We start from the raw sequence: 14,401 nt of genomic DNA on the forward strand, positions 1-14,401 counted from the left end.
TATATGTTGTATAAGATATTCTTCGTTCTGCCTCCTTTTCATCATGGTTTTATAAATTATATATACGAGGATGATGAAGTAAGTTAATGGAAAATATCCATGAATGAAATAAACATAATCAAAAAAAAATATATATATATATATATTTTTTTTTTAAGACGTTAGTTAAGGCAGCAGGCGTGTGTTATTTAGGCGGCCGTCTAAGCTGTAAAGTGCTGTGGGAAATTCTGGACATACCTCCTGCCAGAAAAGTTAGTTAGCTAGCTAGCTAGCAGGAAAATACACTATTTGCTAGCGCAGCAAGCGCCGCTGCTTTCAGTGCGGAGAAACTGACTTAAGTAGGTGAGCCAACAGGAACGTACAAAGTTTGTTTCGCTTAAAACTTACCTTCATGGTTCCATATTCACTTCATCCCGTCTCCGTCAACAAGTCTGCCAACCGTCGAAAAGTGGACCATGTCTGAGAAAGACCGCTCAAATGTGGGGAGGGGCTTTGACGTCATGCTCCGAATGCAGAGAAGGTTGCCATATTCACTGATGTCACTCCATTACATTTTACTTGGAAATATCAACTAATTAAGCCAATGAATTGGTTTAATGAATATTACTTGGACCGAATGATTCAATTTACATACAAAACTGAGGACACATAATTACAAACAATCACCAAGTAATGCACTACATGAAAAACTGCTATTTTAAAGTAATAGCACTGAATTGGTATTTTTTTGTAGAATTTATATAGATAATTGAAATAATAATTACAGGGCCAAAAAAATCATTTTTTTCAGTGTGGGCCCACAAAATTCTTTTTTAATTTAGAACGAAAGACTAATCAAAGAAATGTGATGGTGGGTTTAAAAAATGATGAAGGTGTTGTTACCTATGACTCTTGTCAAATGAGAAGAATTGCTGTTGATTTTTATTCTAACTTATATACAGCCAATGTCACTGATCCTGAATGTAAAGAAGAGTTATTTTCATGTCTTAAGAAGTTGATGCCTGAACAGCAGGAGGTTATTGATTTGCCAATTACTTTTCAAGAAGTGACAAAAGCTGTAAAAGATCTTGCGTCAGAGAAGGCTCCTGGTCTAGATGGTCTCCCATCTGAATTTTATAAATGTTTCTGGAATGTGATTGGAAAGGATTATTTTGAAATGCTTTTAAATTCAATACAGACTGGGTCTTTACCTAAGAGTTGTAATAGAGCAGTGTTGTCCTTGTTACCGAAGAAAGGTGATTTGTTTTCTTTGAAGAATTGGCGACCTGTTGCGTTAATGTGTATGGATTATAAAATTTTTTCAAAATGTATTGCCAGTAGACTTAATAATTATATGAGTGTTTTAATCATGAAAGAACAATCATATTGTGTAAAGGGGCGATGTCCATCCATCCATCCATCGTCAACCGCTTATCCTGTGTACAGGGTCGCGGGGGGCTGGAGCCTATCCCAGCTAACATTGGGCGAAAGGCGGGGGACACCCTGGACAGGTCGCCAGTCCATCTAAAGGGGCGATGTATCAGAGATAATTTATTTTTAATAAGAGATATCATAGATTATGCAATGTATAATGATAATGATTTAGGGTTGATATCTCTTGACCAAGAAAAAGCGTTCGATAGAGTGGACCACGCTTACTTGTTTGATTTACTGAAGGCTTTTGGTTTTGGAGATGGTTTTATTTCATGGGTTAATTTATTGTACAATGATGCTGAGTGTATGGTCAAAATAGCTGGAGGTTTAAGTGTTCCTATTAAGGTACAAAGGGGAATAAGGCAAGGATGCCCTCTTTCAGGACAACTTTATAGCCTTGCAATTGAACCCTTATTGTACAAATTAAGAGAGCAGTTGACTGGTTTGCATATTGAGGGGTCAAGCTTTTTAAATGATGTGAAATTATCCGCCTATGCCGATGATGTAACTGTGGTAATTAGGAACAGTAATGATGTTAAAGTGGTTTTAGAAAACCTTAAGTGTTATGGAAGAGCATCATCAGCGAAAGTTAATTGGACAAAAAGTGAGGCGTTATGGTGTGGTTCAGAGAGGTCAAATGTCCCACAGCTGCCTAATAATGTAAAATGGAAAAGAGATGGATTCAAGTTTTTAGGAGTGTTTTTAGGTTCTGAGATATACAAGGGGAAAAACTGGGAAGGATTATTGGAAAAAGTATGTGTCTGTCTATCTAAATGGAAATGGCTAATTCCCCAGCTGTCCTATAGGGGAAGGGTCTTAATAATAAATAATCTTGTTGCCTCATCGTTGTGGCATAAGATGGCTGTATTGGACCCCCCTGCTGCTGTCATTAAGGACATTCAGAGATGTCTTGTTGACTTCTTTTGGACAGGTCAGCATTGGTTGAGACCCGCTGTGCTTTACCTGCCTCTTCATGAAGGAGGGCAAGGTCTAATTGACATCGCATGTCGGATTGCTGCTTTCAGACTGCAAGCTGCCCAGAGACTTTTGTATGGGACAGATGTGAGTTGGGCTGATGTGGCTTGTGGTCTCTTGAGGAGAGGAGGATGACTGGGACTAGACCGCCAATTGTTTTTAATGAATTTGAAGGATGTAGCACTAGTTGAATTAGCTCCTTTTTATAAGACAGTTCTAAAATCATGGAATGTCTTAAGAATTGTTCGAGAACAGGGAATTGTAAGTGGATCGTGGATTTTAGAGGAACCTCTTCTTTACAATCCTGCAATACCTGTGAAAATCTTGAATTCTCATTCACTGCAGGCTGCTATGGTGAAAGCCCAGATTATAAAAGTCTCTCATCTTTGGAGTAAGGGTGATTGGTTGTCTTCTCAGGATATTGCCGCAAAGCTTGGCATTAAATCACTCCGTATAGCAGAAAAAATAAAGACTGAATTTTTGTCTGTAACTCCATCAACGTTTACGGAGTTGTTGAAGGAGGAGGGAAAACAACAGCAATGTACTAATAAGATGATTGAATTTCCAAATCTGGGAGTAAGGGCAGCTGTGGAGACATGGCCGGAGGATGAAGGAAAGTTATTGAGCTTTAAAACTCCGAACTTAATTTGTTCTGTGATGCTGGAAAGCGAGCACTGTATTATACTTGTGTAAAAGTGATGCATTTTGATTCATTACAATTAGTTTCAGACTCTAAATGGCAAGAAATAGAGGGATTTGATATATCCCTAAAGGTAGCTGGAGGACTTTATACAAACGTCCTATTGATAAGAGAACTGGGCACCTCCAATGGCGGATAATACATGGAGTAATAACTACCAATAGACATAGGGCATATATTGATCCTACAGTAAAGGATGAATGCCCTTTTTGTTTTCAGTCTGAAGATGTGTATCACTTATTCTTGCAGTGTGAAAGATTAAAGCCAATGTTTTTATTGTTGGAAGAATGGAGTAAAAATTTGAATTATGAATTTGCATTAAAAGGTTTTATTTATGGGCCTAAATACAAGTATCAAAATAGAAAAAGGGATGTGCTAATTAATTTTTTATATGGTCAGGCAAAGTTAGCTGTGTGGCTAACAAGAAAAGCGTAAACTGAATGGGGGTGTTTCTACTGATGTTAATATGACTTTAAGAGGTCTAATATCTGCCCGGCTTACTGTTGAGTTTACATATTATAAAATGGTTGGAGATCTTGACACTTTCAATCTTATTTGGGCTCTGAATGATGTTCTATGTAATTCAGAAGATGGAATGTTGCAATTGAATGTATGAGGCATCTTCTGTATATGTAATTTTTTTTTTTTTTTTGTGTATTTTATATGTATATTTATGTGTTTTGTATATTCATATATTTTAACTAGCCAAAGTGGCAAGAAAATGTTAAATTAAAGAAAGATTAAAAGTCAAAAAGTCTCTCGCTCTCTCTCTCTGTTCAGCTCTTCAGGTGTTGTTTTTGTATCTAATCAAAATGCCACCTCTGCATCTGTGGAGGCAAAGCTAACCAGAATCAACCCATTATCCTGTTCTGGACCATATGAATAACATTTGGGTTTTAAATAAATGTGATCCAATCAATTAGCATTTAATTTAAACGTCAGATGAAGATGGATATTTTGAAAACCCAAGAGATATCAGTATGGTTTGCAGATGACTAGGTGAAATTGCTCAAAATAGGACACGGGTCCAAACAATAGCAAACATTTTCATAATTTTCTAGCTTTCAGATGGCATAATTTGGCCCAGAAAAAAAGTACAAGGACAACAGATTCTGAAACGCATGCAAATACTTACTCCTAATTATTGCAAAAAGAAATCAATATTGAACAGATAGAAAGGCATTTTCTTTTTTTTCCCACACATACAAAATCTTGGTGAAGACAGAGTACATATTCTTTAGTAGAGTTAGAGTCGCCACAATTCCAAAACAGCACAGGCTCTATTTTCGCAAGCGGGCTTTGCGCAGTGCTATGCACAACAACCTTGCGCAATGACTTATCCAACTTTTGTGAGAGTGCTAATTCTAAGTGTAATTATCATGCCAGTTCAAAGCGCGAGTGAGCATGGTTGGTAGTGTTTGCACTATCAGTGGGTGTATGCGCACACACTGTGGGTGTATTGTGTGAAAATTAAGTGCCTCAAAGCGCAATTTGGGATTTTCCTGAGAAATAGGTAATTGAGCTTAGATGTCTGAGAAGCACTTCCATTCTTAGCACTGTCTAAAATCAGTTCCTGCATTTTCAGTTTGAAAATTTCAACAGCACGTACAAAATTTGTCCAAACTCAGAAAATATAGTGGAACATCAAATGTTATCCCTGACGAATCACAATTGTTTTATGAAAGAAATGTATGAGATTTGGGTTCAACTATATATAGGTCATGGTTTATTTTTCAATTACTATAATTACTATTATGTTTATATTTACAGTTATATTGTATTCATATTTTCTGTTTTGGGAGAGTGATTTTTAAGTCGCTGCAAAAGAGTCCGGTGGAAGACATTGGAGAGGGTAACATTTTTTGATTTGGTTAGGTGATTATTTTTAACCACTTCGTTACTTTACTTATATTTTTGTTTAGTTTGAAATGTAATTTTAATTTATAAATATTACTAATTTATAAATATTAACATGTTTCAATAAATGAACTTAGACCATGCAATAAACTCAGAATTAAATTGCACTTGACCCAGACCATTAGTGTTTGCATGCATCATTTTGTCAGACCTACTTGCGCCTATACCAGTGTTTCCCAACTTTTTTTCTGCCACGGCACACTTTTTACGACAAAAGATTCTACGGCACACCACTATCCCACATAGGCTAACCATCGTCAATATTTATCTGTCCATGTTTTCTGTCCATCTTAGTAGCGTGTTTACTTGTAATGTTTGAAATTCAACAATGCAAAAAAGTACAAATAAAAAGGTCACATATGTAGGCTATGCTGTGTGAGGTCACAGGTGGCAAGAGCGCTAAATGGGTAATGAAAAAACAACAAATTTGCTTCTTTTCTAATTTATATATTTGTTCTTTCAATGTCACAACAAATTACAGGGATGCAAATTTGTGTGTGGTGAAAAAGGTGACAATCACTGGTCCACATACATTATTTCTGGGGCTATTTATTATTAAAAGTATCAATTTCAGCTATTTTAGTGATTCAAGTTTAATCATGTTTACAATTGTGCAGAATTAGCTGCAAAATAATGAGTATTTTGGTGAGGCTTGCTTCTGTTTAAAAAATGTGTTCAATTTTATTAACTGATTAGTTTAGTGACCCCTTCTGGAAATGTCACTAGGTGAGTCAGTGAATCATTTTGAGTCATTCATGACCGAAATCTACCAAGAGACTTTATAGTGTTTAAGCATTAATAGAACAAAGCAGATCTACAGTCTTCCTTCAGTCTGAGCATTATATTTCATCCAAAAAGATTTCAGTAACGTTCTTACCTTGTCCTTTATTAAAACTTGCATGGCAAATCTGCTGACTTAAGTATAAGAATTATAAACACAAAGCAGATCTACGGTATAGATCTTTTAAACTGCGAAGCATGGCTTTTATCAGAAAAGAGCACAATAATAGACAAATAATAATACATTTGAGTTTTAAAAATGTTCTTTCTTCATTATAAAGCACATTTAATATGAGTTGAGTCAAGGTGTCAACGTTCAACGCCAGCGTCAAGCGGTGCATTGCCCTCCACGTGACAAAAGTTGCAGAACGCGTCACAGAGGGTCGATTTTACGAGTTTGCCATGTAAACAGTCAGGAGGTGTGCACAATAAACATTGAAAACATGTATTTGGAAGAGAGAAAAAAAGCTTGCAGTTGCTTTGAAAGCTTTATGTTTAAGTCTAAGCATTTTCTTGGTGAATTTAAATTAGTTAATTAACTGCGCTCTCTGTTCAATGTCTCTTCACAAATTTGGACAGTTTTTAAATATTTCTTGTAGCTTAATACTCTCGAAGACATAATTGGTGAAGCAAAAACATGTGTATGGAAAAACACTTTGTTCTAAAGTGGTGTCACTTCATAGACTTCAATGTAAAAGACCCTTAACATGTATAAATATCACTCACTTTTGCACATTAATAATTGATCTTCACAATCACCAAAGTGACCGATTATGGTTTCAAAATGGTGAGTTTGGATCCCTGAAAAAACTTTTTCATGCATTTATTTATTTTGTGGAATTTGACAATCTTTCGTGGCACACTAGCATTGGGAATTAGCGTATGCTTCCATGAAAATACCAAAACTTCTTGACTACGGCCATTTTGCGACCATTTTTCCTTACAGTGCGATTCAACTTTGCAAGAGGTTGCACTGGTGCGATTACAAAGTTGTCCGACTCTTGTGCACTGTCGTTTTTTTGTTGCGTGTGGGAAATATCAAACTGCAAATGTTAAAAACGCGAAAGGAAACAGCTCTTTAGGAGGCTAGAAAGGAAACCTTTTTACTGCACTTTAGATAATCTTAATGTTTTTTATATACCTCTGTCACTCTTGTAATGTATTTATGTATTTGGTATTGTACTTCTCTTGCAGTACTTGCTGAAGCACTGTACTGAGGATAGTGGGCACTGATTTGTTGGATCACTATGAAAATTAGCTTATTAGCTTATTCTGGTAGATTTACATTGAAGTGTAAACTGAAATGTTGATTAATGTGCATTGTCCCTGGTACATAAATAAATACCCGGATCAGTCAGCACAGCTCAAAGCTCAATGGACAAGGGGTGCATCTCCCAAAAGCAACGTTAGCAACTGTGGTTAGAAGCATATTCCTTTCATAGTTTGCTGTATGGATGTCATCTGACTTCGCTGAGACTTCTATAACTTTTATTCCATATATATATATATATATATATATATATATATATATATATATATATATATATATATATATATATATATATAATTATTTATTCATTTTTTTCATTCTGTCAAGTCTTTATCATATTTACATGCATCTAAGAAAAAGATTTATTCTGATTTTTGCAGAAAGCCTTTCTGAAATGTCACGTAAATGCGAATGCAGCAGTTTTAGTGCTTATAAAGCCTGTTAAGAGAAAGCACTTTAACACAAGAGGTTTCTGTTGGAGAAGACACAGCTTCTGTTTCCATGTTAACGCACAAGTGCCATTTTAGGCTGCTCCAAACCAGATAAACCAGCTTCCATAGTGCACTTCATATGGAGAACAATCATAATAAATAAACTGAATTTTCAATAAAAAAATGGCTTAAAAAGTAAACCCCAAATGATTGTTATTTTGGAGCCCCACATCTTTGAAAGGAATGGGCATAGGGATTATCTCTTCAGAATAGAACATGGCCATTTGAAGAGTGCGCATGTGCGTTTGTGATGAAGCATGTCGGGAAACCCAAAGTCTGATGTAGAGCAAAACACATCTATTGCAGCACAATCTGCCTCATTACATGGTGCATGCCGATTTCCTGTCTTCAGCTGTTTACTCACATTAAACTTCTTTCTGCTCTCTTGTGTAAATAAGCTATTATAATGAAATTTTCCCAGAAGATTTTACTCCACCCCCTGCGTAACATCATTAACGACAGTTCTGTGTTGTTGAACCAACGTGTTTCGAATGATGGATGTGCGACAGTTACTAGTGTTTCGGGAAATCGTGACTAGTTCTCTAATGATGCATCGTACTACAGTGGCTACGCAGTGGGTTACGTAGTTGTTCGGGAAACGCACCCCAGATCAGTGCAGAGCACGTGTATTGACATGTGGCCTATTGCTCAAAGGCACAGATCACCATAAACAGTGCTGAAAAAAGCACGGGCTGGGTCGCGGATTCGGCATTGATTATTTGTTTAAAACCTCTATGAAAGCCCATAATGTGTCGACGATTCAAACAGATTAGCATCGTATTAAATGGCCCCAAAATTCTAAACATCACTTAAAAGGAATAAAGGAGAAATCTGTACCATGAACACACAGAAATTGTAGCGAAGGCTTTCAATCCACACATCACAGATATTAAAAAAATATTTACCATGAACTTATTCAATAAATCGGGGTAGTGATAGAATACAATTTAATTTCGGGGTGTATTTTTCTTGTGAAAAATTGCATAATTAGTTTAATGGTTACTATCCATGTTTTTATGGTTTTACTTTTACCTTTGGTTACTATGCTCTTATTGCAAATACCACATCCTGATGAAAAAAAAAACATGAAAGAAAACTACTGTATCTCCCACTGTGTCCTAACCAGATGTGACGCTGAGTCAAGCGATCCTTTTTATAACAGTATATTAAAGCTGGGGTGACACTAGCTGGTTGAAAACATCTTTATTTTTGCAGAGGATGTCACAGACCTACAGAATGTTGTGTTTGTGTGATCGTTCTCTTCAACCGGAGCCATACGGAGACAGACAGACAGCCACACACACACACACACGCACTCTCTATGGATGGGTGTATCGATCCTAAAGTATCAATACTTCCGATAAACATATCGATCCTCACACAAAAATATCGATTGCCCTTTTTTTATTTTTTAAGCTAGGGATATTATTATTTCGTTACAACGAACATGAACAATAATCATAAGCTTCAAAGTGAAATAAAAAGAGCTCAACAATAAGCACTGCCCAATGGCCCGGGGCCAGTGTGAGAGAGCTTCCGGCCAGTTGCAAGAACTGTCACTTGCCCAATCGGGCCAGTGCTGCATTTAAATGTTAGTGTTAGCAGACAACGAGCAAGAGAGCACAAAATTGTGCTCGCGAGTATGGAGGCCCAAACCTGCATAAATAATAAATAATAAAAAAATAAATAAAGGAATAAATATCTTGATAAAACAAATATAATTCGTTTTTAATTAAATTTATTCCTGAATTTATTATTTTATGACTTTATTCCTTTATTATTTTCTATATTTATTTTTAACTTTATTTTTATTCTTTTTAACTTTTAATAATTTATTCATTTATGTAGCATATTATTTGTATTTATGTGTTCATTTATTTTTTATATTTATTTATTCCCATATATTTATTTCCATATTTATATATTCCCATATATATTTATTTATTTATACATGTATTTATTGTTACTTTTCTGTGTGCAACATGGAAATGAGGGAGGCGGTCCTTGCGTAGCTCCAGTGCATCATTGGTTAAGAGCTCAATAGTACTTATCAGAAGCAGATGCACGTCCCACCTTAGCACCCTCTCATATTTTGAATATGCAGGGAACGTTTTGCAGAGAGTTTAACAATCCAGGATGTGCTTTGACATTCATACCGGCATACAGCTCTCCTAAAACATCAATAAGCATACTCTAAATGAAACATAGTCATTTGATGTGTGGTTATCGACTTCATTCGCAAGTTGCGCAACTCTCTTTATTTGATTTGTTTTTATTGCAGAACTTATATATACATACATACATAAACAATCAGGGAAATGAAGCATGGTTGTATCTTTTACAATGAACAATCATAACAACAGAAAACAATATTATGGATTTGCGGACATCAAAATATGAAGTTATATACACAGAAAAAAAAGAAAAGCATAAGGTTAAATCATATAATTTATCAAACTTGCTCATTTTGTGTATTTGTAGAAGAAACAGCTCCCCATTTATTTTGTGATTGTAGTATAACCAATAAATCTTGGATTGACTTAAGCTCTTATGTTTTTACCCCCACAAATAGCTATAGTTTACACGATATGGCTATGACCTAACGTCACATCAAAACAAGTCAAGAGTAATCGAGCACATGCTTCAATCTACAATAAACCAATGGTAAGCAGGACCCGCCCACCTTATTATCATACAAGAGACAGAAATGTAAGAATAAATACAAAATAAATGTGGGAATATTCAAATATAGAAATAAATATATGTGGGATAAATGAATGCATAATAAATAATAATAATAAAAAAAAACAAATTAAAGAATAAAAAAAGTTTTAAAGAATAAAAAGTACATTTAGAATTATATTTGTTTTATCAAGACATTTATTCCTTTATTTTCTTATTATTACATTTATTTATTTATGTATTTATTTATTATTTTTGCATGTTTTGTCCATAGACTAAAAAAAGATGGACGACGCACCTTCGCTCTTTTCCGTTGGTGAGAACTGAATGATATGGCGCTGACATCTTGGGACTTGAGTCTGCGCAGTTGCGATTTCGGGACCAGACCTGCGCAGTAGTGAGCAGGAAGTAAAGCCGCGAAATCAAGGCCCCGCCCTCACTCTCGCTGAATCAATCAAGCACACGCCCCTGCACTTTTTACTTTTGACTTATGACGGTGTGAAATAATTAATTATAGAAATTTAGATATTAAATTTAAAGCTCCAATCTCCTCAGTCCTCCGAAGATCCCAAAAAAAGTCAGTTGGTGCTTCAGTGACTACTTCGCTCAGATAACCTGTCAATCACAGCTGTCAATCATGATGTCACAGCACCGTTTTATAACATCAAATATCTAACTAAAAACAAACTTTTTTTGAAAACAAACACTTGAAATTACATCAACGTGATAGAAACTACAGTAAATGACAGAAACTATCTTTGGAAAAAAGATATGTGAAGTGTAATTTAATTGTTTAGTTGGTCTCACGTCCTGTTGAATAACATGGGGAGGCGGGGTTTATGACCTATACTAGGACCAGTCACCGGGGGGCGATCGAGACGTTTTGGCTTCACTTTTGAGGGCTTGTGCGGCACACTTGGTTTTGTCCTCCAAACGCTAGTGCATCATATACTGGAAGCGTGAGGAACAGTCTCGTGGGGGCACAAGCGTGCAGACACCGAGCGCGCTCTCCAAGAATTGTCCTGACTTATTTCCATGTGTCTTAGCAGCAGCCATCGGCGTTATTAGGCCTTTCTTTAGAAAAGCTTCAGCCCCCCTAAAATTATGTAACTTTGCAATCAGCAAGTGACTGTTCTAAACAGCTACAGCCTGTGAAGGAGCATATCATTGGTTTGAGCCACTGAACTAATACGCCCCATTTCCTCATTCAATTTATGAATGAGTATGGAGGATCAGCGTCTTCTTGTGACCGATTGACAGAGGAGGCATGTCACTCCCGTTTAACAAGGAGAGAAAGGAGCTGGATTAATTAAGAGTAAAAGTGACTAATGACATTACAATGACATCAGGACGTAATTAAAACCTGTAATTACTTTCAGGCTATGTTGTCTTTTTTGTATATTCCTTGATGGTCAGCAGTTCACAAAATGATATGTTTGTTGTCATTTGCAGGGAAAACACTTATGATATTTAAATAAAGATTTTGCTGTTTCGGAAGGATATTAGTACTTTAATTCACCAAAGCGGCATTAAACTGATAACAAATTATAGTCGGAACATTACTGATACTGTAAAAAACAGCACATTACTATTTTTAAAAAAGGTTCCAGTTCCAACAGCCATCACTCCAACACCTTATCCTTGAATAATCATGCTAAATTGCTACTTTTGGTACTAGACTTTGGTACACAGCTGAAAGCTATTTGGTTTGTTTAAATGAAGCTTAACTAAACAAGAGGATATGTACATCAGAGTCTCTAGTTTGAGAAATAGACACCTCACATGTCCTCAGCTGACAGCTTCATTTAATTCTACCCGCTCAACACCAGTTTCATGTACAACAGTAAAGAGAAGACTCAGCTGTGCAGGCCTTGTGGGAAGAATTGCAACGAAAAATCCACTTTTGAAACAGAAAAAAAAAACAAAAAGAAAAGTTTAGAGTGGGCAAAGAAACAGACATTGGATGACAGATAATTGGAGTGTTATGGATCTTCAACCCATTGAGCTTTTGTGGAGAAGCTAGACTGTAAATTGCTTGAGAAGTGCCTGACAACACTTTCACATCTTTAACAAGTGTTACAGGAAGTGCGGGGTGAAATATCACCTGAGTATCTGGACAAACTGACAGCTATCTGCAAAGCTGTCATTGCAGCATGTGGAGGATTTTGAACTCTTATGTAGTTCAGAAATTTTCTTGTAATGGTCATTTTTCACATTATTAATGTCCTGACTTTACATTGTGATCAGTTGACTGCCATTTTGATAAATACAAGTACCAATTTATTTCCATAAGTGTAAAATCTGTACATTATTCCAAACTTTTGGTCACCAGTGTGTATATATATATATCTTTTTATAAAATATTTAGCTTTTTGTTTTGGGGCCAGTGAAAATTTTGTCAGGCCAGGTAAAATTCTGAAGCACTCGCCCAACCAGGCAGTAGAAAAAATCCTTATCGCAGAGTCCTGATTATGCTATATAAGCAAATACTTGTTGGAAATATTTTTCTTCCACTCATCTTAACAAGTATGCTGAAAAACACAAGCAGACGAGCACTAGCACCGTCACAAGGCTCGTTCAAACAAGAGGGATCAGTGCCTTGTAGACGTAATGATCTCAGAGAAACGGCTTCTGGATTAAATTCAAGCTAAAATAACATATCTAAAGGTGACATTTCTTATGAGGCTGTGTGTAGTTGTTGTTAATAATAAGTAATTAAAAAATAGGCTGTGTCCAAAAAACCACTTGACTCATTCACTATTTCCTATGGCAGTGAGTGCACTATATCTCTGCAGTGAGTGAACAAAATGATTGAGTGAATTCGGACACTGACGTACACCGAGCATGAACTTTTAAAATACCTGGGACTTATTTGTTATTCTTATTAAATAATATATCAATACAATAACTCTTCATTCTGTTGTTATATTATATTATTATCTATTAACATATATAAGTTAATAAAGTTAATATAAGAGTAAACACATTTTATCAGATGTACATTATTGTATTTATTTGTAATACTGTAATATCTTTAAACACTAATACTAGATGGGTAGCATTTCTGGGCGCAAATCGTCCTCATCCAAGCAAATTATCATAACCTACATGTTATCACCCAATATTTAAATCAACCACAGAATTATAATTTCCAATGTGTGCAGTCTCCTGAGATAAAGATATCATCTCAGTGAATTATTTAGTAAATAAAGAATTCTTCTGCTTAATGATAAAATTCTGTATATTTTAAAACGTATCTGTATGTTTTGCCTCTCTATATTTTATGTTATTTTAATCAAATAAAAAATTGTCAAAAAGTAATTTAATACATTCAGCATGAAATAAAACATTGCAGGAGTGAATGAAGCAGTAAACTCCCACCTTGTACGTCTTCCCCGCGGTAGATTATGGGCAATTAACCATCATCGAGTGTACTTAGAATTATTAGAGTGCATTATGGGTAAGAATGAGTGAACAAAAGTAGGAACAATTGGCTCATTCAGAAGTCAGACACTCCTATAAAATGGCAGATACCTGAATTAGTACACTATATACTGGATAGGGGGCAGTTTCAAACACAGCGATAGTTAACCATGGCTTTACTAAAGTAATATTGTAGTAACCATGTATGTTTTTTGTTTTTGGCCTGAAACCATGGTTTTACTGCAGTAATATTGTAGTAGTAACCATGGTTAATTGTGTGGTAAATATGGTTTTACTAAACACCATGGTTAAACTATATTTAGTGTAGTAAATATTCTTCATACTACGTAGATTTTCCTTATTCCAGGTAAGACCATGATGGGATACGAGCTCTCATGCATGGACTAGCAGTGGGTTTGCCTTTCCAAGGTCTCCTTGTACTTGCCTAGCCCTACCCTCAAAAAGCTTTTCTAGGGTTAAACCCTGTACTTGCCTCAATGAGGTTTAGGTATTACCGCTGTGTCCCAGTAGTACTCACGATAGTTTCTCTAACTATCGGTCCCCATAACCAAATTGATCAGAGATCTTCTGGTAGGGCTATCCAACTAGACCCTATCGGATCAGTTTAACGTCATAATCAGGAAGAAAAAAACTGGCCAAATTTCAATCAGTTCAACTATTAGATCGAGACAGCTGCAGTTTATTGGACACTGTCTACGAATGAAAGAGTGCGAACCGGCGAAAATCTAT

Source organism: Xyrauchen texanus, chromosome 18 (genome assembly GCF_025860055.1).
Source record: "Xyrauchen texanus isolate HMW12.3.18 chromosome 18, RBS_HiC_50CHRs, whole genome shotgun sequence".
Classification (NCBI taxonomy): domain Eukaryota; kingdom Metazoa; phylum Chordata; class Actinopteri; order Cypriniformes; family Catostomidae; genus Xyrauchen; species Xyrauchen texanus.